Below are 26,151 nucleotides of genomic sequence, written 5' to 3'. Positions count from 1 at the left end.
ATATTTGGCGTGTTGAATGTGTTCTCATTTTGCAAAGCACTAGACTCATGGCAGCTGGTTTAGCTTTTTTTTTCTGATGTATGCTAACATGAGAAAAACAAACGTTTTTCTTTGGAAAGTTGCTAGGTTTTTACGGTTTAATCCAGTTCTTGTACCTGATTATTGTCAAAGGAATGGCTTTTGTTTGTTAAGCCACTTTACACTGGCCTATGAATCATTCAACCTTAAAAAAGCACCTAACTCAAGGGATGAACCATTGTTGTGTCTCTACACAATAAAACTAGAACTAGTTTTAAATTGTATCTTTAGATAATTTACTAGGTTGTTACTAGCAGTCAGTCACTAAACATATTCTCTTTAGAAGACTTTGTGAAAAATAAAACCACAGTGTGATTGAATTTTTTTTTTTTAAAGCCATCAAGGTGTTTCCCAATAAAACTTTTACCTGAAAACTTGGGATATCTTGGCATGGTCTGCTGTGTGTCCTTAGAAAAAAAACAAAACTAAGGAAACTGGTGAAATGAAGGAAAAAGGAGGAAGTGACAGGTCTGAAAACTGGACCACAGCAGATGAATAGTATCTGAAAGTCATGTTCTTACAAAATACAAAAATCCAAAAAATGCCTGATTCAGGACTTAAAAGACACTGCATATGTGGTCCTTCATTCATCTAGTATTCACTGTATTCTTGACAGGGTTTCAGTGGAGGGGTGGCTGTGAAGAAGCCATTTTTAAGAAAGAGAAACAGGGACAAAAGGCTGAGGTTTGCCAAGAACTAGACTGAAAATCAGTGGTAACAGGATTTATTGAGTGATGAATCAATCTTTTAAATTTTTGGCTCAAATTGCCACCAGCATATATGAAGGATGTCAGTAGAGAAGCGCAACAGTGTACAACCATCTGTAATACACTGAAGACTCGGTCATGGTTTGGGGATTTGTCAAAACTGATGGAATTAGGAGCATAGAGAAGTGCAGTCAGAGCCACCATGTAATACCATCTGGAAAATTTTTGAGCACCAGCTTTATTTTTTAATATGACCATAAATCAAACACACTGCCAGTGCAGTAAAATCATACCTGGAAAGACAAATACTTAATGGATTGCTATCAGCAATGGATTGGCCTCCCCAGAGCCCAGACCCCAATATTATTGAAGCAGTGTGTGACCATCTTGATGGAGAATGGAACAAAAAGGCAGCCAACATCCAAAGAACAGCTTTGAATGTCCTTCAAGAAGTCCGGAGAACTATTCCTGAAGACTTCTTAGAGAAATTACAAGAAAACTTGCCTAAGGGAGATCAGGCTGTGTTGAGGAATAAAGGTGATCATACATTAGAGTTGTTCTCTATTTTTGAAATTTGAATAAATCATTACACCTATTTCCCATTTTCCAAGGAAAATAGACAGAAATGAGGAGTGGATGAAGACTTTTGCACACTACATACCAAAACGTCTACATTGTTGATTTAAGTCCATCATCTATAAATACCTTGCTTAGGGCAGATTAATTAAATAAAGCACTTTGGAAATTATTTTATTCTTAATAGAAAACTCTGCGAATTTTTATAACCTGAGGTAATGCTTATGAAGCTTTTGTCAACTTAAGGGAAGGAGAACTGTTAAATAAGCATTTTACCAGCATCCCAAAGTATCAGCACTAATTAAAGTGCACAATGATTATTTATTTACACGCTTATTTCGTTTTCTGCAAACTTACATTTACAACTAATGTGTTCTTCACCAATAGTGCCCTTAAACTGTCAGCAAGCAGCTCAGTATCAGTGATTGCAGCGTGCACAGATAAACTTGATTTGTTTTAACTGTTGAATTGGCAAATCTGACGGATTTGATTCGCAATCTTCACTTCACTCTTGAAACACAAGTTTTTTTTCTTTTCTTTTATCTTTAAGTAAACCCAAAAAAACCATTACATCCGGTTTTCAACTTTTCAGAAATAATGGCTTTCAACACTATCATTATCCTCCATAGTTTGACTTGCTTTACCGTGCTTCTTGAAAGATTTGAGAAAAGAAGGAGAGTGCTGCTGATGTTTGTAATTTTCTTTTTTAAATTTCTAAAAGAAACAAAAAAACAACTAGACAAATCACACACATTTGCACTAACAATGACATATAGACCAATCAGACACAACATTATGATCACTGACAGGTGAAATGAATAACACTGATTATCCCTTCTTCATAGCACATGTGATTAGGGAACAAGAATCTCCAAAGCTGCAGCTCTTGTGGGGTGTTCCTGGTCTGCAGTGGTCAGTATCTATCAAAAGCGGTCCAAAGAAGCAACAGTGGTGAACCAACGCCAGGGTTATGGGCGGCCATGTTGTCCGAGCCAACAGGCTTTAATTGTTTCCATTGCTGAAAAAGTTAATGCTGGCTCTGATAGAAAGGTGTTAGAATTAGGGTTGCCACAAACGATTATTTTGATAGTCGACTAGTCACCGATTAATTTTGCGATTAGTCAACTAATCAGATCATGCATCCATTGGACGTAAAACGTACAGCTTATTGCACCAGCATGCATCTGCTCTTATATAACTATCATTAGCTTACAGCTTTAGATTAGATTAGATTAGATGAAACTTTATTAATCCCTCGGGTGGGTTCCTCCGGGAAATTCAGTTTCCAGTAGCAAAGCACCGAAAGAAGTTGCATGTTACAGATACATTAAGGGGAATGAGAGTAAGGATATAAGCATAAATACACCATATATACACATATACACATATATAGATACAGAATATACAATATGGATAAATAGGATTGCTCATTTGAGTGAGTATATTGCACAGTGGTTATTGCACAGTCAAATATAAGAAAAAAGACAAAACAAAAAACAAATATTGCAAATATTGCAAATATTGCACAGTGTAGAAAAGCACCTACAACTCAGTTGTTCCCGCCCTCCCTTGTCCCCCTGTTTCTCCTCCCTCTCCCCTCCAGTGAGGAGTTAAACAGTCTGATGGCGTGTGGGACAAAGGAGTTTTTAAGTCTGTTGGTTTTTGACTTGGGGAGAAGCAGCCTGTCGCTGAATAGGCTCCTCTGATTGTTTACGACCGTGTGCAGAGGATGCCCGGCATTGTTCATAATGTCCATCAGTTTCTTTAAGGTCCTCTTCTCTGCCACTGTCACCAGAGTGTCCAGCTTCATGCCGACCACAGAACCAGCCTTCCTGATTAGTTTCTCCAGTCTGGATGAGTCCCTCTTTGCTGTGCTGCTCCCCCAGCACACCACGCCATAGAAAAGGACTCCTGCGACCACTGACTGGTAAAACATCCTCAGGAGCTTCCTGCAGATGTTGAAAGACCTCAGCCTCCTGAGGAAGTACAGTCGGCTTTGGCCTTTTTTATACAGGTTCTGCGTGTTGCATGACCAGTCCAGTTTGTTGTCCACCCACAGCCCGAGGTACTTGTATGTGTTGACCACCTCCACCTCCTCTCCCTCTATCTGAACTGGCAGTGGACCTGGTCTGGACCTCCTGAAATCCACAACCAGTTCCTTGGTCTTTGAAGTGTTGAGTTGCAGGTGGTTTGTGTGACTCCATGTGACAAAGTTCCTCACCAGGCTCCTGTACTCCTCTTCCTGGTCATCCCAGATACACCCCATGATGGCCGTGTCGTCTGCAAACTTCTGAATGTGGCATAATTCAGAGTTATAGCAGAAGTCAGAGGTGTACAGGGTGAAGAGAAGTGGGGACAGCACAGTTCCCTGTGGTGCTCCTGTGCTGCTGACCACAGTGTCCGACGTGATGTCCTTCAGCCTGACGTACTGTGGCCTGTCGGTGAGGTAGTCGGAGATCCAAGCGACCAGGCAGGGGTCCACCTGCATCCTGTTTAGTTTCTCCTGGAGCAGACAGGGCCGGATTGTATTAAAGGCACTGGAAAAGTCAAGAAACAGGATCCTGACCATGCCTTTTCCCTTGTCCAGGTGTGAGTGGGCTCTGTGTAGGAGGTACAGGATGGCATCCTCCACACCGACATCTGCCTTGTAGGCGAACTGTAGTGGGTCCTGGGCATGTTGTACCTGTGGTCGGAGGAGGTTAAGGAAGAGCCGCTCTAGAGTCTTCATAAGATGTGACGTCAGTGCCACCGGTCGGAAGTCATTCAGCTCATTGGGCCGGTTCTTTTTGGGGACTGGGACGATGCAGGATGTCTTCCATAGGGCGGGCACTCTCCCCAGTCGCAGGCTGAGGTTGAAGACTCGTTGTAGCGGCTCCCCAAGTTCAGCAGCACATGCCTTTAGCATCCTAGGACACACCTTGTCTGGGCCTGCTGCCTTTCTGGGGCGAAGCTTCCTCAGTTGTCTCCTGACCTGATCCACTGTGACACTGGGAGATGATTGGAAGGGGGGGAGAGAGGCTGTCGTGCTGTTTAGAGAGGGGTTGGAGAAGGAGGAGGGGGGGGATGTCATAGTGTCAGGGAGGGGGGGAAGCGAGGGAGGTAGGAGAGTAGGGAGAGGGCTCTGTAGTAAAGGTGAGGGTGAGGGTGGGGGGGATGTGGGCTGGTCAAACCTGTTGAAGAAGTTGTTGAGTTCGTTTGCCTTCTCCACAGTCCCCCCCACTGTGCTTTTCTTGGTGTTGTGGCCTGTGATGGTTTTCACACCATTCCAGACCTCCCTCATATTGTTCCTCTCCAACTTCTGCTCCACCTTCCTCCTGTAGGTGTCCTTTGCTTCCCTCAGGCAGCGTTTCACCTCCCGCTGTGCTGCTTTCATCTCCTCCTTCACTTTGCTCCTGAAAGCTTTCTTCTTCATGTTGAGGACAGCTTTGACTTCCTGTGTTAACCACGGTTTGTTATTAGGATAACACCGTACTGTCTTAGCAGGGGCGACCGTGTCCACACAAAAGTTGAGGTAGTCCGTCAGACAGTATGTCGCCCCCTTTAAGTGTTTAAGGTATGTGCTAACTAAAAATAAAGACAAGATGGTAGTTTATTAAATTTTAATGAAATTTGCAGATTGTTTCGGTGAAGTTTAATAAACTCCTTGCTATCTAAAATATAACGGGACACCGGAGTATATTCTCGAGCATCTCACACTTCTGATAATCAGCTGTCTGCTTGACGTTTATTCAGCTGTGTAAAAACTATAACTTTAATCTCAGCCAAACCGATTTACTCAGGAACAAATAAAATACTAAAAAAGCCAAACAATAACATTTTTAAGTTATCTAAGTGACTTATATATCATGTTTAACCTGAGTAGCGAAAAGACGGCGGTGGGTTTGAAAACGATTTGCCGGGAGTCCGGTGTTCTCAAGGGCTCTAGTGAGCCTTGCCCCCGGCTAGCTATCAAGCTAGTGGGTAACAGACGTCTCTAGCAATTATTGTTTTTTTTAATGTCACAATTCCAACCCTGCTCCTTTACCCAGGCTTGGACCGGCAAAAGTGACCCAAAATAGGCACTCTGGTGGAGTTACTTTGTGTGTGTGTGTTTATAAGTAGTTTTAAACCTTGTGATCCACAAAACAGCATAAGAGTAAAAGAGTAAAAGAAGAACTGACTGCATTACAGCACCCGCTGCTTGTTGAGAGTAAAAGCGATACGCGCTTTCACGTCTTTTTTTAGCGACTTTTTTTTTGACAAAAAGTCGCTAAGGGGTCTGAAAACTCGCTAAATATAGCGACAAAGTCGCTAAGTTGGCAACACTGGCTGGGCTGCAATATGAATTCTGGGACAGAGCTGCTTCTTCTTCTTCGGGGTTTAACGGCAGCTGGCATCCTTGTACATGCAGTGCTGCCATCTTCTGTTTCAGTCCGCTATTACACTCTTAAATCCTACTACTTATTCCTGCGTCTTTTGTGATCTTACAAAGCTTCAAACAATGTGTCGACTATTAAATCAGTCGTCAACGATCTAGTCGACTAATTGTGGCAGCCCTAGTTAGAATAGACAGTGCATTGCAGTTTTTAGTGTATGGGGCTGCATAGTCACAGCAGCCATCTTGACCCTGTCCACCGCAAAAAACGGCAATAAACGGCAATAAACGGCAAGGGAGCATCAGAACTGGACCACAAAGCAATGGAAGAGGTTGGCCTGGAGTAATGAATTACTTGGATGGCTGGGGACGAGTGCAACTCTCACATTGGGAGCACATGGCACCCAGATGTACTATGTGAAGATGGCAAGCTGATGGAGGCAGTGTGATGTTTGAGCAATAATTGGCTATGGAAACCTTGGGTCCTGCCATCCATGTGGATTTTATGTTAACATGTACCACCTACCTAAGTACTGTCGCAGAACAACAGCAACACCCTTTCATGAAAACAATATTAGCTGATGGCTGTGGCCTCTTTCAGCACGATAATGTGCCCTGCCACAAAGGAAAAATGGTTCAGGAATCTCAATTTCAAAAATGATTTGGTTCTCAATTCAATCGAGCATCTGTGGGATGTGATGGACAAACAAGCCCAATCCATGTATTGCCACATCTATCTATCTATCTATCTATCTATCTATCTATCTATCTATCTATCTATCTATCTATCTATCTATCACACCAAATACATGAAGCCCACTATCTACAGTAATGAACTGGCCTTACTCTGTGCTGTGCTCTGTTCTTTTCAGTCTTTCTGTATAACAGCTTTTAGAGGTAAAATGAACCAAAGTACTGTAACCTGGATTGCACATGTAATAACATGTCAAAGGTGTCAAACTCATTTCCTGCACTCAGCTCGCTACCAAAGGAGACCAAAATCACCTCCCTGAGAAAATAAATCATAATCCGAGACCGTGTCGTCCACGTTGTTTTTAATTTACACCACTGAGTTAAATCTTCTATTTGACTGATGACTGAGAACCTTCACAGACAAATCTTCTCTTTGCTAAACTAATTCGAAGAACTCAATCAGCTCAACAGAGAATCGCAGATATTCTGCTCGTTTTAGAAAGTCCATAAGAAGCTCTACATCTTGTTTTATGTATTTCTAAGTGAATTCAATTGCTAATGCAAGTGTTTTGCCTTTAAAAGACTTTCTATTTCTATCCAAGTGCCAAATAAACTGATAGCTGCTTTCCTGTGCAGCGCTCCAACGAGACACTCCCTTTGTGCAGAATGTATCCTGCAGAACTGCCAGTTCAAAGGAAGAAAAAAATCAATGTCCTCTCAAAGTGCCACATTATATAAACCCCAGCAATCAGAAACATGATCAGATTCAATATTTGCACTGTTATGTGGCCATGTTCACTGACATATCATGATATGGTGCATTTGCAGTGTTGTTGTTGTCTTCGGACATTTCTTTTTTTTTTGCACTGTTGCATTACAGTATATGTGAAGCTTTTAGATTTGTTCCCCTTTTGTTTGAAAGTTTTAAACGTAGTAAGTGATTAAGAAATAAGATTTCTGTCAATGGAAAATTGTACTTAGTAGTCAGTATAATCTTTTAATGATATAAGTTTGCATATGGTAGAATACTGCATGTAATCATTTGTGTTTAGAAGTATATAGTTGGTGGCATATTGAAAGAATGTCTCATCCTAGGAGGTCTGTAACATTCCAGGGTGTTCTGGTGTTCACCCCCACATCCTAGGAGTATGGGAGAGGTCGTACCTTGTCTTATTGTTTCACGGTAGGATTGACTTCCAGTCCAGCAGGTTTAGGGAAGTCATTTATGGGGTCACACTCTGCCCCCCCCCCCCCCCCACACACACACACACATGTACACCTCCACATTTCAATGTATGGAACAAACGTTCACTGAAGCATATAAATAAAGACCAGGGCAGTACTCAGTGCTTAGTCTCTGAGCCTCACTCTTGGTGTGTGAGCTCAGGAGGCTGCCCTTGCTAGCAAGAAAATCTGTGTGTTTCTCCTCTCTGATTCTCTGCTGAAGAAGTGTTTTAGAATATATCTCTTAACAATTTCTAAATAGCTTAATACATAATAATTAGGGCTGGGCTATATCATACTGTTCACGGTAATACCGGTATAATGTCGGGCAACGATAAGAAAATGAAATATCGCGATAGAATATGGGTAAAACGCGCATGCGCAGCGCCTTTGTTTTCATACGCACATGGCGGAAAAAGCATGGCGGCGACGGAGAATGAGAAGGGCAAAAGTAGATCGTTGAATGAAACAGATGAACCAGAATTGGTTTGTAAAAATGCTGCAACTTCAGTGGTGCGGAACTGGTTTAGCTTTCATCCGTCAGATACACAACAAAGCACTATTTTTGGTAGAGCATGCTAGCGGGCCGTCATTATTACCGTGTTTTTTGGAAAATACGGCACACTTAAAATCACCTTTGATTTTTCTGACAATCGACAGTGCCCCTTATAATCCCGTGTGCCTTATGTATGAATTCTGGCTGTGTTTACTGACCTCGAAACTATTTTATGTCGTACATGGCGCTCGAAAATCTGTCAAATGTTTTAGTACGACTTTGCTAAGCTACGAACCCGCACCGCTTGATGGATTGTTGGAGCAATACGGCTATCGTAGGCAGGCACCTCGCGGAGTGATACGTACTGTGCTTCAACATAATATTACCGTACTGTGTGTGTGTGTAACCTCTTTTTAAGTTTTGTGGATATTACACATGGTTATGCTGAGGATATGTCGGCCAATTTCCACTGGAAATGCCTTTTGGTTAAACTGTCAGCAAGGAATTTGCATTTGCACTGTTAAATTTTTCTATAACTTTAATGCACATAAAAAACAGCTGCTTGTTTAAGTGAAAATACATTGATGGGGTTTTTTGCACTAATAAAGTTGTGGAGTTGTAAAGTACTTTGTCTAGTGTCAGTTATATCGTTATCGCAAATTTTCAAATGTATATCGTGATAAATATTTTTATATTTTTATATCATATCGCCCTGCTCTAATAATAATAATAGTGATGATGTGCTCTGTATATGTAGAAAGACACTAAATATCATGAAAGTCCATCCTCCCATTCTTTCCCAACAGACCAGAAAGTCTGCCTCTAAACCAACCAGTGAAGGCTGGCAGCAGGCTGTGACGTCAAAACCACATAAGCATAACCCCCACTAGAAGAGATCTGCCTGAGCAGGCACAGGCCCTCTGTTTTTTGACTGAGCAGCCACTGCTATTTCCTCACCAGAGTCGCTTTTTCAAGCTAAAATATCTCAATCAGGAGCAAAGAACACCAAATCTGTTGTTGGCTGTAAGAGTGAACACAAGAGTCTTCATGTACTCCCAGCATCTGAGAAACTAAATACAAGTGGATTACTTTTATTTTTATGGCAATGTGGTCTGCACCACAGTGGCAAAATCCTTATCTCACAGCCAAGAGATATTTCGAAATTGTAATGCTGAGGCACAGATAGAAATGCTGGAAACCTGGAAACCAAAAATTGTGTTTTTATCGTAGAGTTTTTTTTATTTCTTTCTCTCTGACTCTCTGTGCTTACACATAACTTATTTAAACACAGACAAATTCCTAATAAAGCCTTCCTTGTTTTTCCTTCCTGTGGCCAGACAACGGAATTAGTGAAAAGAAAAACATGACTAATGTGCTGCATGTGTGTACTACATGTTAACCAGCAGTCACTTACAAGCCATTTCCAAAGACGTTTTTTGGCAAAGTTACCCTGCACATGTTGTGAAACAACAAAATGTCTCAAACAGCTGCCATATCAGGTGAATGTGCTGCTTCTACCATTGGCTTATCCACTGTGTGACTGGCAGACCTGTGTGTGGCGGGTCTGCTGGATTTAAAGCTACAGACACTGAAACATCTCTTAGATCTTGACACTCTGTTTAGATTTAATAATATTCTGTATGACAACCAGAGCTGAAACTTGAAATACATGATCAAGGGACATTAACTTGTTAGAAAGGGTCACAGTCTGAACACTAAAGCTGTTTTCACACGTGCGCTGAAGTCTTGAACTTCACTAGACATCACCCAGAAAAGCGGCATGTGAGAACAAAAAATGTCAGAATCAATCTGTATAAAGTCCATGTGATGTCAGATTGAGCCCAAGTGTGAACAGAGTGAGTAATTGCCTAGAGATTTCACAAAGGTGAGTGTGCATTCTGATGACATTTCTATCATGTCACCTGCACTCTCTATCCTGGTGTCTCCCCTCCCCAAGCCCCTGCCTAAACCAAAGAGTATCTCCAGTAGTGTCAAACACACATGCTACGTGTGAAAGAGCAGCACTGGTCAGTGCGTCCCTGATCATTCAGACAGTTACGTGTGACATTTATGTGTGAAAACAGCTAAAAGCTGGTGCAGAAACCATCTTTTATAATAATAACCTTTTCGCATCTTATGACTCAAGCGGACTGCAAAGAAACAAAAAACTCTGCACCTCCTCTTTCTTTACAGGTTAAAGCCTGATACAGCAGCTTTTGCCCAAACATAGATCTTTTCAGACCAAACTGGGTGAGTAATACAAAGTGGAATGAAGAACAACATTCAGGGAAATAAGATGTGTGGGTGCAACGGGGTGAACAGATGACTTTCACCTAGGAGAGTGAGGTTCAATTTGAGTGAAGCTAAAAGTCAGCAGTGACTTGTTTTTGGCGCGTATGTGTGCGTGCTCATCTGGAGGGGGGCTTAGACGAGAGATATATTTAAATTCTGATGTGCGTTTTCTTTTTTTTTTTTTGCCCCTTCAAATTTCAACTTACTGAAAGGATCTGAAAACTCTCTCCACCACTGGTTAAAACCTCCTACAAGCCGAGAAGATCATGAAAATTTGATGACTGTAATAAATTACTCTAGAAGCTTTAGACCACAGATAAGACAGCACCACTCTCCTTAAGTACAGACCTACCAGGTGATTACTGTAAACACAGGAAAACTAATTTAGCAAGGGTGTATCCAGTCATATTACTTTGTTCTCAAATAATAACTTTTGTTTGTTATGGAAATGTTGACACACAACTACCACTGTAGTGGCTTTCATGACATTGATGAAGCTGTAAATAAAGAGCTTGAAAAGTCACAGCATGTCCATTCTTCCTGGAGCAAGAAAGACATTTTTACACTAGTCGCAATTAAAGCAAACGCGAAAACAATAGAAGAAAAAAATCTAAAGCGACGTCGCAGTAAGAAGCTTGCATATCCTTTGTTTTTTGGGGGGGTTTTTTTGCACAAAGGCATTTAGGAAAACTTGTCATTAGAAACATCCAGCTGCTCTATTTTCTGAGCGGTGATAATGTGCTCTCGTAAGACTTTTGACAAGAGGAAGCACACATGAGGCATGAGTTCATGCCGAGTTTATGTCATGTGAGAGTGCAGCAGCTGAAAAGCAGCTTCTATCTATCTGCAAACAGAAACACGAGGGCAACTTAGAATAACAGCGGTACATTATAGGTGTTCATCTACCAAGGATCCTGCTTAAGGTGTGATATATGCTTCATTGGAGGCTCACAAATAATTGACTCATTACATAATGGTGAAGACAACCTTCCTTCCCTTAGTCATTATTTACTGTATAAAGAAAATTCCTTTGAATATATATGACAAACCGCCAATTCCTGAGGAATCAATGTTGCACACATTCATAAGTTTATCAAACCATCCATTGTGTGTATTCTCAATCCGTATTCGTAGAAGCCCAGGGTGTTTTCTGCCGTTCATCAGAGAGGCTGTTTTCTCTATTGAGATAAGAAATTAAATCTGCAGGAGCGGAGGATGCTGGGTTTGCTGCAGGGTGGTGAAGCAGCAGCTCTGATAATGGAGCCGACTCCCATTGCGCAGGCTATGAGGCAAACAGCCGTGGCGCCAGCCCAACCCTGCCTATGTGAGAGGATAGTTAACAGAGTCACTCAGCTGAGGATCTCTCTCTCGTTCTCTCTCTGCCGCTCTCTCCTTTCTGTATGTGAACATGTGGTTAAAGCTGTATGTGACAAAGCGAAGGAAAAGTATGAGACGCTGTGCTTTTGAATTGCTCCGTTTCTCAATTCGAGCTAGTGTGGGAGAAAAAAGGAAATGAAAGAGTAAAACTGCAAGCTTCACCTTTGTGAAGGGAATATGCTCACATAACGTGTCAAACATATTGACCCTGAGCGATCGATCGAGTCAAAGGGTGACAATATTCCTTTAGCATATCGTTATCAAAGCCTCTTCCTTTCTGTCCGACTGCCACCATCACTTTCCTCTCACATTAACAGTCTGGATGTTTTGTAGAGTGTTATGCAAATGTAAAGCGGGTTTTAATTTCAATTTGGGAACTCACCAGAATACTGGGCTGTTTTGGATGCTCCTCACAGGGTTCAGTTCAAAGCAGCCTGTGGAGAGAAATAAACGGTCACACCTTAATGTGCAGGCACAAATAACATTGGGGGCCATACGGCAGCAGTTGTAATAGTGTCAGAATTGTAAAAAGGTTCAATTTATAGTTCAATCTTTGATTCCATCCCAGACTTAATACAAATGACTTGATATTTCTGTCTTGGTGGAACAAATAATTTTCTGCCAACAGAGCCTCTTACCCAGGTAGAATTTTCGAGAAGAAATATCGCTCTACTTGCCTCCTACTCTAAAGAAGATTTCCAGCTTTACATAGATAATTAATATTTTCTATATAATAATTAACCTTGGATTGTCATTACAGCTATTAAATAGGATGAATGGATTCAATAAATGCCGACTGCTGAATGCTGAATGTCGTTTCTGGAGGTTTTGCGACCTTCTTTTGTGCCATGCACTAAGTAACACACTGCATTATCGCTGCAAATTTTATTATTAAGATGTCACCCATAGAAAAATCGAGAGGTTCAGTAAAGGTAATAACTTTAATAGAATGATAAAGAAATACCGTAAGGTATTTTAATCCAATACAGCCTCCACACTGACCAAGCGATTAAAGATTATATTGCGGGCACAGAAACAATCTGTCCCAGCTCATTAATTACACCCGCCTTTTCAGTTAAACAGTTATTTAATGAATTAAATTAATCATCTAACTAATCATTTCATTAATTAACAACATCTGCACTGATTCTTCTGCACTGTCTCAAAGCTGTGAACCTTAAACCTCTTATTAGCAATACCAAACCTTTTACTACCTTTATGCTAAAAGGTCAAAGCAGGATCAAGTTTTTACAGATAGATGGCTTTAGCTTCCTCTCTCCAAATTTTTAATAAAAGACATTTTATGAATTCATGAAGATATTAGCTCATTTGGAATTTGATGGCAACACAAGGCTGGAAACGTAATTGGTATTGAACAGAAAAGACTTGAAAATCATTTAGCAAAGAATTAGGTTAATTGGCAACAGGTCAGTAACACCACTGGGTCTAGAATAGCATCTTAGAGAGTAAGAGTTTCTCAGAAGATGCACAAGATACCCAAATTTGCAAAAGACTGCATCTACAAATTACAGAATCATGTTTCTCAACGTAAAATTGCAAAGGCTGGGAATATCTCTCATACCTCTCTATGGTACATAACATCATCAAACAATTGAGATTATCTGGAGAAATCTCTGTGTGAAAGGGACAAGGCCAAAACTCAATATCAGAGGCCTGTGATCTTCAGGCCCTCAAGAGCCCCTGCATTAAAATCACTGTATGGGCTCAGGAACACTTCCAGAAGTGCAAGCTGAAGCTCTTTCACACAAAGAAGAAGCTATATGTGAAGATGGAACAGAAATGCCACCATTGTCTTTGGGCCACTGTTCATTTGAAATATGAGGCAATTGGAAAACTATGAACATGGGTAATCTGCATCCTCCAGACTACACAGAAAAGAGAAGAGGGACAATCTGTCTTGTTATCAGCATTTAGCTCGAAAGCCCAGGTTTCTGATGGTATGAGGATGCATTACTGCTTATAGAACTGGCAGCTTCACATCTGGAAAGACACCAATAACCTCCTAAGACCCGAACTCTTCCACGGCATGCATTTTTAATTTCTCTTTGATATTTGGGCTGATTGGGACCTGATGAATGTAGAAACAAAGAATAACCAGATTTTTTTTTTTTACCTGATTTTTGTTTTTAAGAAAAATGAGAGCCACATATGAGGATATTCGTTTAAAATTTTGATAGAACACTAGCAGTATAATGTCCTTGTAAGTGGATATCAGGCCCCTGTAGAGCAAAATTGAGTATTTTGGTCTAAATAACCCAAAATGTGATGTCCACATATGTGGACGCCAGGTCCTAGTAGGTTAATGCTAGAAGGTATATACAGGTTATAGGGCAACATATACAATGTCTTGCATATTTCAGCAAGTCAATGCTAAAGAACATACTGTAGCTATTGAAACAGCATGGCTTTATAACAGAAGACTCCCTGAACTGCTGACCTGGCCTGCCTGTACACATTTGGACCACCAGGAAGTGAAAATTACAGTAAAGAAGACCCAGGGCTGTTGCCAAAAAAACTTATTTCATTCTGATTTTCTTTAGATTTTACAAGCGTCCCAACTTGAGTTCATAGTACTGCATGCCAAAAATATTCCACTAGATATTTTTGATCCATCAACTTGTATTCAAGTGAGTAAAAATGTGTTGTTGTTGTTTTTTTAATTGACAACAACTAACTCACATCACCCACCATAAAAACCAATGGTAACATAATTTCAAGCTAAATTATGAACTGATTCTCTGCCTCTTGATTTGACAGCATACGTGACAAATGATCCTTTACTTCCTCCCTTCTACATTAAAGCACTGACTGGGTATAAACCCAGCATGTACCATCTAAGTTTGGTGTAAACACTTTCCCAAATACACAAAGAAAATGTCAAATCTCATTGAAGCCACTGCAGAAATGTAAATAGGTTAAAATTGTTCAAGGCAGCTTTCTTTCTGTCTCTCCCCAGTTCACTAAATGTGCATATGGAGCTATCATTTTTAATTGAAGCTTTAGGAGATGAAGGAAAAGAGGAACAGTTTTTCAGGAGTAATGACAACATAGAAATAGCTCTGATTCTCCTCTGTCAAATTTAATTGCCAAAACAGCCATCTTGATTAAAATCTCAACAGCCCTTTTTATCAGTCCCAGCCATGGCAGAGAAAGCGTGTTTGTCCAAGCAATAAATATTTACCAACCCAAACTCTCCATTCTACCAAGTGTAAACAAGGTAAGTCTCTACAAAAGACCCTGACATTGAGAGCAACCTTTAGAGGTTGTTCAGTAGCAATCAATTACATCAGATAGAGACATGCTCCCACTTCTTCTTCTGTGTCAAGTTTGCGGCTCACCTCCTGCCTACACGGGCTCTCTTAACGTGCACTGTGGGTGACATTCCAAACATTAGCTAAATCCAAAATCATCAAGTTTTATCTAATACAGCTTATTTTCTTTTACATTACATAATGTCAAAGAGCCAGCATTCCCTGACCTAAACAGCAATGTGAAAAGTACAATTTCATGGTTGCTGCTCTTCCCTGAGATCCCTATTCTATCTCTGTGTTCTTAAAGGACTAAAGATTTGACTAATACATACTGTACACACTCGAGCTGCAAATATCACCAGTGCTTTTCAAGACGGTTTAAGCCATCATAGTACATATTGTAAATGCACGCTACCTGCCCCTCCATCGACTCATCAAACTCCCACTCAGACACATCAAACACATCCAGTGCGTGCGCATCCGCGTCACTTGAGTGACATGCCGATTGGGTTTTGTGCGAGGATTTTCTACTCTGCATATGGCTGCTATTTCTCTAATTAAAAACACTGTAGAGGGATGTGTGACTTCCAGTGGCGAGGAGAAAGGTTGGATGCTCGAAAACAAAAGCAGTTTTGCTTCAAAACATCTTTCAGAGATCAGATGTCATTAGACTCATATACCGCCTCTAGCCAGTTCTTCAGTTGTGCCAAAACAGATGGTGTGTGTAGCTTTTAAAGCTCGACTCCTGTGGCTAAAAATATATAGGGCTCAGAGCTTGTTAATTCCCTTCAATCAATATATTTGCCTTTATTTTCTCTGTCGTTACAAAGAAAAGTAACTCATATTGATTATTATTTACCAGACTGAAATTTTTAATGATTTAATTCACCCAAATCTACATATCTTAAGTATTTTCTGTCATACAGTGAGAAGTAACATTTCATATGCTCACATTCACAATGCAGAACCACAAAAGATTTTTGCTACAATGACTAATTTAGCCAAATACCAGCTAATTCTAGTACTATAACTGCCTAATCAATTACCAGCAACACTATCTGCCATAAAAATAATAACATGACTCTAAATTCTATACATTTAAAGTCTTATATAATTGTTATACTGATGATTTCTATTTGACTGATGATTCATTAGATACTGCAGCAGTGAGTGTGGAGGTTTGCTTCTCCCTGCTTTTGTTAACCCAGCGTAGCAACCCAGGCTTTTCATCTGCAGCCATCCTCAAGGACAAACAGCTTTTTGTTCACCGCTTTTTGAGAACCTCAGCCGTTCAGTACACAGGGTGAGGCAGCCGTTTGGATAGAGGTAAGCTTGGATTTTAATCACGCCCCGCATATTGACAAAATGGAAGCTTTTAGATGACTACTCTAGTTTTATCCCCCCAAAATGATGTCACGTTACTGATGGCCATAGAAACTTTATCAGTCGAAGCACTCTGTAGAATTCCTAATGTGTTTTTCATTAGTAATAATCATGACTCAGCAGACTCTCAAACTGATGGCAGTAATAGCACCAGGACCACCTTTAGCAGCAATAACTTTAAGTAATCATTTTCTCTATGCCTTTATCAGTCTCTCACATCACTGTGCAGAAATTCTGGTCCACTCTTCTTTACAGCGTTGCTTGAGTTCAATGGAGGATTGCGGAAAGGTCGCTTATATACAGAGTTCACGGTCAACTCACGATATCCTCTGTGGCTACAAATCACACTCAAATCATCGCCCCTCCACCACCGTGCCTCCCAGTTAATGTGAGGCATCTCCATTTTGGTCTCATCTTTCTAAAGACGCTGTTTTGTGGTTTGTTCAAATGTAACTTTGTAAACCTAAGCCATGCTGCCATGTTTTTTCTTGTTTTGTTTTTTTAGAGAAAAGAGGTTTTCTCCCCAAGCCAGACTTGTTCAGTCATCTCTTTAATTCTGCTGTTATTAGCTTTAACATTTAGCATGCTAACTGAGGTCTGTAGTGTCTAAGATGTAGCGCTTTGGGTTTTTTTTTTCATTAGACCCACCATTAGATGGTCTGACCTACGGAATTGTGTTATTGTGTTACCACACATGCTCCTGACCTGCAAACTCCCAAAATTTCTGCTTGTGGTCACACAAAGTGGATTTGATAAGCAGTACATTGAAAGACCCTGGAATATTAAATCTCTATACCTCTGTCTAAAATATGTTTAAAAATAGCAAGTGAATAGAATACATACGTCTCTATTACTCTGCTTGACTTGCCAGAAGGTTAATGTAAATATTTTAAGGCCGTGGCCCAGGTTGCGATCACAAAAGCAAATCTAAAAACAAATAAAGAACCATATATACAAATTGGGGTTATGAACCTAACCAGTCAGATGAATTGTAAATAGTAAGAGGCATATGGAGGCCTAGGGAGTCTGAGCAAGAAGCGACATAATGAGAAGAAATGAGAAGAAAAAGGATGCAAAGATGCAAATACCCACGCCATTACAATGCATGCTAAAGTGATGGTTTGACTGCAGTGTTTTTCCTCTCTTGAGGATGTTAAATATGCTGTGATTTTTATCAGACACCAAACAGCCGTATTACACTGTTGCCTCAGCTGAGCACGATTTAGCAGACAGCATATGGCTCTCTTAGCATGCCCACAGTTGGCATACTGTCCATTACCAGTACCTCTAGGGCAGCCAATGTGACCTCTAGAGAGGAGAGCGCTCCCAGACAAAGGCAACAACCTAAGGCAAAGGTCAGCTGAGGGCTGAACTGCAAAGAGCGGGGACACATGAATGCGCAAATGCAAAAAATGTGCTTATGTTTTACGATAACATTTATCATGACTAGGATGTTGTGACTCCTTTGTTAGGAAGGAAATCTCTTTGTGGTGCAGACAGTGACCACTGAGACACTGAGCAATAATACAAGATGCCTGAGAGAATCACATCAAATAAGATACGCTCTAATAATTGCCATGGTTATGCAGCTATTTTTAATAAAAATGCACACAGTTACATTTGCAAGTCTATATTATCCTAAACAGTGTACTACATATATAAGTCAGTGAACCACAGAGAGCAAGGTGACTGAGTAGTACCCTTTAGTCATCTCATATGATAAACTATAAACAGAACACGGCTGTGCACAACTTGGCCAAAGAGGTCAGCAGGGTCAGCGGTGTGTCTTGGACATGCAAACTAAGAGCATGTGAAGAATCAGAGTTTCCCCTCAAATCTTGATGAGTCAGGATGGATCGTCTCCGTGGCTCATCATCTGATGCTACGGTAGTAAGCTCTTTCCCCCTCCCCTTTCCCCCTTGCGAACAGAAGCCTCTGACGATGTCCGTAATGCTATTTATACACTTAGGCACACTCAGCACATTTACCAGCATCACATAAATAATCAGCAGGTATGAGAGACAGCGTGCAAGAAGGATAGGTTTGCTATTGGTTACAACAACTTCTGGCTTCCTAATTTCACAGAGAAATGTACCAGGTGTGGAACAACACAGTTCTGGCTGCATCTCCCGGGTTATTTCATTCTGTGCTGATGTACTCGGCTCAAAACTGAAACTGAGGCTTTACTGCAGACATAAACAAGCAACTGTCTGTAATAATGGGCATTTTTAATGCAAAATCTTTAATGGGCATATAGATTCTTCTGAGCAGTATAATACGGTGCCAGAGAACTTAAACTCCATATCAGAAACATGTCAGGTTTCTTATGAATAGGACACTGCACAACTTTAAATTCTCTGCAGAGGTGTGCTGTAGCAACTGGCCACTTAGTTTTCTGAATAAAAAACAAGAATACGTCATTCATAAGCTAAAATAATTACCAGACCATAGCACTGCAAAACATTTTTGGTTTACTAGCTGATGAGCATGTTACAACACAAAATATTCATTGTTGACACAAAATATTCACACAAAGTTTTATATATATATATATATATATATACATGCATGTATGCACTATATGCACATGACAGTAATCGAGATAAAAACAGAAGCATGTTGTACCCAAAGTATTGCTTTTTTTCTCCTTTTTTGCTGTTACTGGTATTATTATTCAGCCCTGGACTTTGCATTAGTGGAACTGTTTTTTGTTTCTCTCTCTTTTTTTACCCTTAATTTGAAGGCAGACTGTATACAGAGTCCAGAAATGAAACCCCACGATTTTTTCTGCAAAAATGGCTGCAAATTTGAACACAACTGCAAACAAATGATGTAAACACAAATTGTGTCCAAAAATGCTATTGAATTTTTGGCCCCACAGTTAATTTGGCATTCTGGAATACAGTCTCTCTCGTTAGACTGCTTGCACTGACTGTCTAGTCGCCAGTACTACATAATCACGCCCTTCATTTACATCTCCTACTAATGTTTACAGAAAAATAAACACGGAAACATACAGATATACCGCTTCGGTAACAGAAGCTAATGTCTGCTGTGTTCATTCCATTTAAGGCAGCAGACTATTTACTCAAGGGGTTCAAGGAGAATCCAGACCAGCTTTCTTGTGAGAAAACTGTTCTGATGCAGGAGGGGCCAAGCCCCAAAGCACTAAAATACTGCACCCCAAACACGATTATCCAGCACTTTAAATATTCTTCCAAGGGTACATCATGTCCCTGTTTAAATTTGTGTGACAGAAAAATCCTTCCAGGCTTATATCGTGTTAGATGTGATTTTTCAAATTTAGACACACAGTAAGAATTGACAGTAAAATATACATTCACTGTGTTCATATGTTATCTAATTTAAAATGTTTGTAATTGAATTAAATGCTACTTGCTTGCCGCTCTTTCGGTGTCTGCATCAATTAAAAAAAACAACAAAAAACAGTAGTGTGTAAGTACAATACAGCCTTTTTCATAAAAATGCACATTCTGTTTTCCAGACTTTAATTAGAACTTTAGTACTGCAGGGTATGCTAGAAAAGTAGTTTTAAGAGATTAGCACAGAAGCAAAAACTCAAACAGAAAGAAGGTACGTGACAAAACCAGCCATCAAAGCAAACAGGTAATAACCAAAAGACAAACATGAACACAGAGAAAAGAAGAAGCACTAACACTAAACATGATAAGAGTGATGGGGGAACCGGAACGAGGAGACAAAACAGAGGAAGGAAAAGAAAGACTGGGGATCCTGGGAATAAAAAGAACACAAGAAATATCAACAAAATCAAAACAGGAACAAAACTCAATAATTACTAAACAAAAAGCTGGGACCATGATATGACCGAGCAGAGGGACTTGCTTAAGGTAACAATATCCACCCCCCACAATGCAAACTAGGTGAAATAAATGGAAAAGTCAAGCTGCATAGGTGCAACTCTCATTGTGAGGACAAAGGGAGCATTGTGGGACAGCAAAGTCCCCAAAACACATAAGGGGGGATTTTCTTTTTAAATCTCTAGCTTCTTTATTGTTGCACTGACATATGTCTATAAAACAGCTAAGGGGAGGAGAAGACTGATAAAAACCCATTAGTTAACTAAATGAGCACAATGAGCTATGCAGAAGTTGAGTAGTGGCTTCATGGAAGAGTTGGCTTGGACAGGAAAGGGAAAAACCACAGCTCGGTTCGGCTGCAGTGGACAGTTTTTCTTTATTTATTTTATTACTTGATTTCCTTGGACTACAAAGAAGCTTTTGTGTGTCATGACTTCTTTTTTTCCTACCACAGTAGAGTATAAGTTAAAGCAACAACAAGAGCACAAACATCAGAAAGTTACCAGTTGTTTCACATATTTCTGACACTGCCCCCCAGTAACACTAGACAGCTACAGTATGTAGACGTGTGTCTGCAAGGCTCTGCAAACACAGCTAGCACCAAGCTTATAGCACCAGTGCTGAGACTACACAGCATCATGCTGGAGGCTTGATGCACTGGCACTCCCAACGTGACGCTCCTCAACAACACCAGAGAAGCAGTGCTTATACTGTTTATACTGCTTATACTGGATATTTACAGTATAAAACCACCAATTCATCACATATACACGTAAACCCACATTATTACTCTGATTATTAAATGTCATAAGGATGGTGATTGATTTATTTACAAAGCTCATGTTAACACAAAGGATAAAACCGAAAAGTCAATAATAAAGAGAAATCATTGTTGAAATACAATTTAAAAAATTGTCATTTTTCAATGACTTGTGGATAATTTAACATTAAGCTTATAAATGTCACTTTGACTAATAAGTTACAGACTTATTAGTGGAGAATTGACCAGCAATACAATGTTTTCCTACAGTATACATGACACCTCGCTTTAGATTCAATCATGATCATAGCACCAACAGTTCTTACTAATGAACTGCATTTATGTGTAGTTTAGTGTGCGTGTGTGAGAGATACATGTTTTTTAATCCATGCGTATCGCTTGCAGCTGCTCAGTTTGTGTACTTTCTGGTAGAGCCTGGTGCCATGTCAGGTGGCTTGGTTTATTTATAAAGACAGCCACACAGATTCGACAGACTGTTTAATTTTACTTTGAAACTGTGCAGCACATATGTTACAGTAGTGACTACAGCCGTTACATGCACCACATTATGACTACAGCTATTTAATCAGCTGAAAGGGAAGACATTCACACATTTGATATGTCACTTTGCATGATGTTACAGGCAGGGGCGGAGCGTGGGGGTGGCTTACTGGGCTTAAGCCCGGGTTGTTTTGTCAGAAGCCCGGGGTCTTTTGGAGTGTAATTTTTTTATAGTTAGATGCCTGGCTGACAACTGTATAAAACAAAAAGTACACACAATATTCGAAGCACATAGTGCACACTGTGGGAATTTACGACTGTGCGTGAATCCCCCCTGATATTGGTATGATCCGAGCTCAGGCACTAAGCGACTGAGCGAGAGGGCGGGGCAGCTGCTGCCTGTGAGTGCGCTGTTGGAGAAACGGAGCCAGCCAGGAGAGCTTAAGTTTGACCAGAACCAAAGCAAATCATTCGTACCGTACAAATAATGTAAATATGACGGTGCATCACGAAAGATTGATATCAAACTGATCACTTGACCAATATTACGTTACTTGCTCTTCGAGTGAATCAACAAATGGCGAAATGAAAAGCCGAACAAATGCTATTTTTTTAGAGTCTTAGCTTACGTGTGTTTATTTCATATTTTCAGTTCTTACCCTCCCCGACTAAATCGGTTTCAGTTATGTACTGAAATATAAGAATGGACATTAGAGGGTTCTTTCAAAGAAAAAACTCAGGTAAATGTTATTTTATATATTATGCTTTGTATGTTGTTCAGTATATTTCTATGCAAAACAAGAGGGATTTCAGTACACAGCAGGATATTCACATTTGTAACCAGATATTTACACTTTAGGGAGAAAACATAAAACATTTTTACTGTACAACATCAATTTAGAGTAAACATGTGACATGTGAGACACACATGTTAGTCAAATGGTCGTTTACCAAAAGTATCACCGTATCATAGGTACTCATGTATCTCGTACCTAGTGTTTCTTTTTAGGTTTGCTATTTTTCAAATTCTACATTTATTAAGTTATGCAGGCTTGTTTGCACAACAAGGCTAAATAATTATATAAACTTTTCTCAATCTAAATAGTGGACTTTGGTAGAATTAAAAAATAAGTGTAGTGCAGGTCTATGATGATTTTTAGTGCTACTATCATCTAGTTCTGATTCTGGTTCTGTCTTGGTTAAATCCCAAGTAGTCCTGATTTTGAACTGTTGTAGTCCTGTTTTAATTCTGGATCAGTTCTGGGTCTGGTTGAATTGGGGTTTAGTCCTCGTGTCTTGATACAGCCCTGACCTTGTCTGCCTTGCTGCTTAATTAAAAAACTAGTTTAAGGTGTCCTGCACATGTGATATATATTTTTCCCTATATGAAGTCATTCTTTTTTGAACAAAACTCAAAACAGAGCCAATTAATCTTTCAGTCATTTCTACACCCCCCCCCCCCCCCCCAAAAAAAAAAAAAAAAAAAAATTCCACATGCATACTACCCTTTTGGGCTAAGCCCCAGGTGTTTCAAATGTCTGGCTCCGCCTCTGGTTACAGGTAAAATGAATCCATGATGTGTGTGTTTTCTACTGGTACTCGAATTAAAATTTCAAAGTGTTAGTGATGGAATGCATTTGCACTTTCATCCAAGCTGAACAACAAACAGGTTTCACTTCATGAGCTTTATTAACACATCTTCAGCTGTATCTATAATTTATGGCATGAACATGTCAAAACATGGGATGTGGAAGCCACAAAATGACCCCAACAAATATATATCTGGCACAAGCGTTAAACTATCATTTAATCATATGCATATCTGCCTATAAGGAAACAAAACTGTTACTTATGAACTGTTATTTACAAGGTTCCAGTAAAGAAAGAAGCAAAACAAAACAAAACAAAAGAGATAAAAGAAAAAACACAAGTTGTAAATTTTGCTGGGCAGAGGCCGCCAATTTGGTTGTCATTTAAGTTTGTGCCCATTCAGTAAAAGAAAAATACTAATGCAGTACTGTGCAAACGTCTTCGTTTTACCCTTTTGTTTCCAATGAGCTGACCTTCCAATAAGTTTTTAAAGTGGCTTTCAGCAAAAAATCTCCAGGTTTTGTGAAGGTCTTTTAAAGTTTTGATTGTTTTTTTAGAGGAATATTTTTGTGTGTGTTAAGCCACTTAACACTGACCTATGAATTATTCAAGCATTAAAAAAAAGCAGCTAATTTAAGGGATGAACCAGTGTTGTATCTGCACATAACAGACAATTTAGCAAAGAACCAATTCTGAATTGTATCTTTAGCCACTTTGTTACTAGCAGTCAGAAAACATATAATTTGGTCCCGGTTCTTTAGTTGAATCTCTGTAAAATACCAAAGATAACACACTTTTACAGGCGTAAAAACAGTATTTTTGCACCAAGTTGATTCCCAAAGAGTAAAAATCTGGCATATCTTAGCATGCTGTGCAGTGTATCCTTTAAAAATTGAGGACAATGGACATGTGTGGAACAAAAGACTGAGCGACAGAGCTAAAAAAAAGCCCCAAAAAACCTATCTATAGCAGATGCACAGTATCTGAAAGTCATGAAAAAATAAAATGGAAATACAGCAGAGACCTGACACAGGAACTGAGAGATACAACTCGCCTTTTACTTGAGCTGCTTAAAGAAATTACAAGAAAGAACCAAAAGAGTTTCATCTATGTTGAAGTATAAAGGCAATCAAAATAAAAAGCTTTTAAAAATTGTACAAACTCTTTTTTTTTTTTGCCTTGTATACATGCATTTCCATGTATGTTTGCATATGTATCAATAAATAACTGCAAGTATTTCCCATTTTCTCTAGCAAAATATAAATGAGGGTTGGCCCAAGACTTTTGCACTGTACTGTAAGGATGCGACTCTGATGACTCTTATAGCTTTGCCTGTGCAGAAAATGGAAAGTGAAAAGATTTCCTTTTAAGCCTGCAAGAGAGACAAAGTTAAAGGTATTTTGAGGATAATTTAAAATCCAAAAGTGTCAGCCACAAACCCACAGCTTATAATACCACAGTAAAGTACATGAGAGCTAAAACAGCACATGAAATTTTATTTTTAATTTCCTAAAATACACAAATTTGTGTGTAATAAAGTAACAAAATAAATTTGAAAAGGGTTGAACATAACTGCAACTGATCATTTAATATTAAAGGTTGAAGATGAAGTCATTTTCTTGCAATGTAGTTTGATCTTAACTTTTTTATTTGTTCTAATGTAGTGGGACGTATCATACGTTACTCACATTTTAACATGCTTTTAGAAGAATACAGACATACTAAGCTTCAGGAATAATCGCATAGAGAAATGGATATTTAGTTTATACTTTCCATATGTCTTATGTTCCAACATTCAACCTTCTCCTGATGACTAAACCTCTTTAAATCTTCAGATTCTGGCAATGAAATCTGAAGTCCATGTTAATGCAATGTAACATGAGATGACACAATGAAACTTTAATGAGTTCCACGAGAAACTGGCCTGCTGCTGCAGCAAATATTGACAGGGTATTATAAGAACATCCAAAAATATTTTTTGTTCAGCACAGAGTGTCATTTCTGATATGTTAGTCATGGGATTTAAAATTCTTGGCAATAAAATAAAGAAGCAAAAACAATGCCATTTCCAACATTTAGCAGCATCTGAATGTGTAAGAATTTGCCTCAACCTGCTTGTTTTGAAAAGTCATTGTTTTCATACTTCTCCCAGGCTGTCATAGTTAGCTGGACATGGACAGCCTTGCTTAGTCACTATGACAGAACATTGCTTCCATAAAGCATCAGAAGTGCTCCGCTTTGATCCACAGTTACAGTCTTATCTGAACTCAGACATCAAGTGTGCAAAGAGCACCATTGTTTGTTCAGGTCCTGTGATGTACTTGAGTGCTAGCTTTGCATGTCCTGTTATTTACTTCAGTATCTAAGGGCTCCATAAATGCCACAGCACTGGGCTGCAAAGAATAGGATGCAGCCTGAAATAGTATTTCATCAATAGTTTAGATTTGCTCTGCCATTACAGTGTCAGTGGATTTACAATTGATAATAATAGCAAACTGACAACTACACTGCAAACACTATGATCAGAAACAACAGTAAGCCTGAAAAACCATGGTACCTTATCCATTTATGTCAGGCTATTGACATCCTTGCAGATATTGAAAGGGATTATGTGACTTAAGTCTGCATGTTTTGCATGCCTGAAGAAGTGTTCTACTTGGATGGAAGCTGATCTTGCCATGCCAGTCAGCTCTGTCTGACTACTGACTTCCTCCTTCGCAGATAATCCCATGAAAAAGACAACTCTTTAATGCTTAACATCCTTAACACAGCTCTCTCAATTCCTTGAATCAAAATTAGCCACCATGCACACACAATCCATTTTGTGCCTCAACACAGACCTTTTCCACATGCCACTGAAGATGTGCCATGAACATGAATAAGGTTCAAAGTGACTGGTGCAAAAAGGCGTCACTGATAAGGCATGTGGCGATTTTGGGCATACATGACACATTGAGACTCAGTTTGTAGCGGATATCAAATTCATTCATCTTGAATTCAGCATTGGCA

At 39.6% G+C, this 26,151-nt stretch overlaps 1 protein-coding gene across 3 annotated transcripts in view; it reads right to left on the bottom strand.

Moving 5' to 3' along the window:
* lrfn1 (leucine rich repeat and fibronectin type III domain containing 1) overlaps positions 1 to 26,151 on the bottom strand; it is a 137,895-nt gene that overhangs the window by 58,216 nt on the left and 53,528 nt on the right. For 2 of the 3 annotated variants that reach the window (XM_084950010.1, XM_084950011.1), the window contains one exon: positions 12,180 to 12,231. The exons of the other annotated variant lie outside the window; for it this stretch is intronic. The gene's annotated coding sequence lies outside the window, so the exon portion shown is untranslated. The remainder of the gene's footprint in view (positions 1 to 12,179; positions 12,232 to 26,151) is intronic. 3 annotated transcript variants of the gene reach the window in all.

This window comes from Perissodus microlepis, chromosome 14 (genome assembly GCF_051167445.1).
Source record: "Perissodus microlepis isolate ML-2025 ecotype Zambia chromosome 14, ASM5116744v1, whole genome shotgun sequence".
In the NCBI taxonomy this organism is placed as follows: Eukaryota; Metazoa; Chordata; class Actinopteri; order Cichliformes; family Cichlidae; genus Perissodus; species Perissodus microlepis.
Note: the sequence above shows the minus strand (reverse complement) of the source record. Positions and strands in the feature narration are given on the sequence as shown.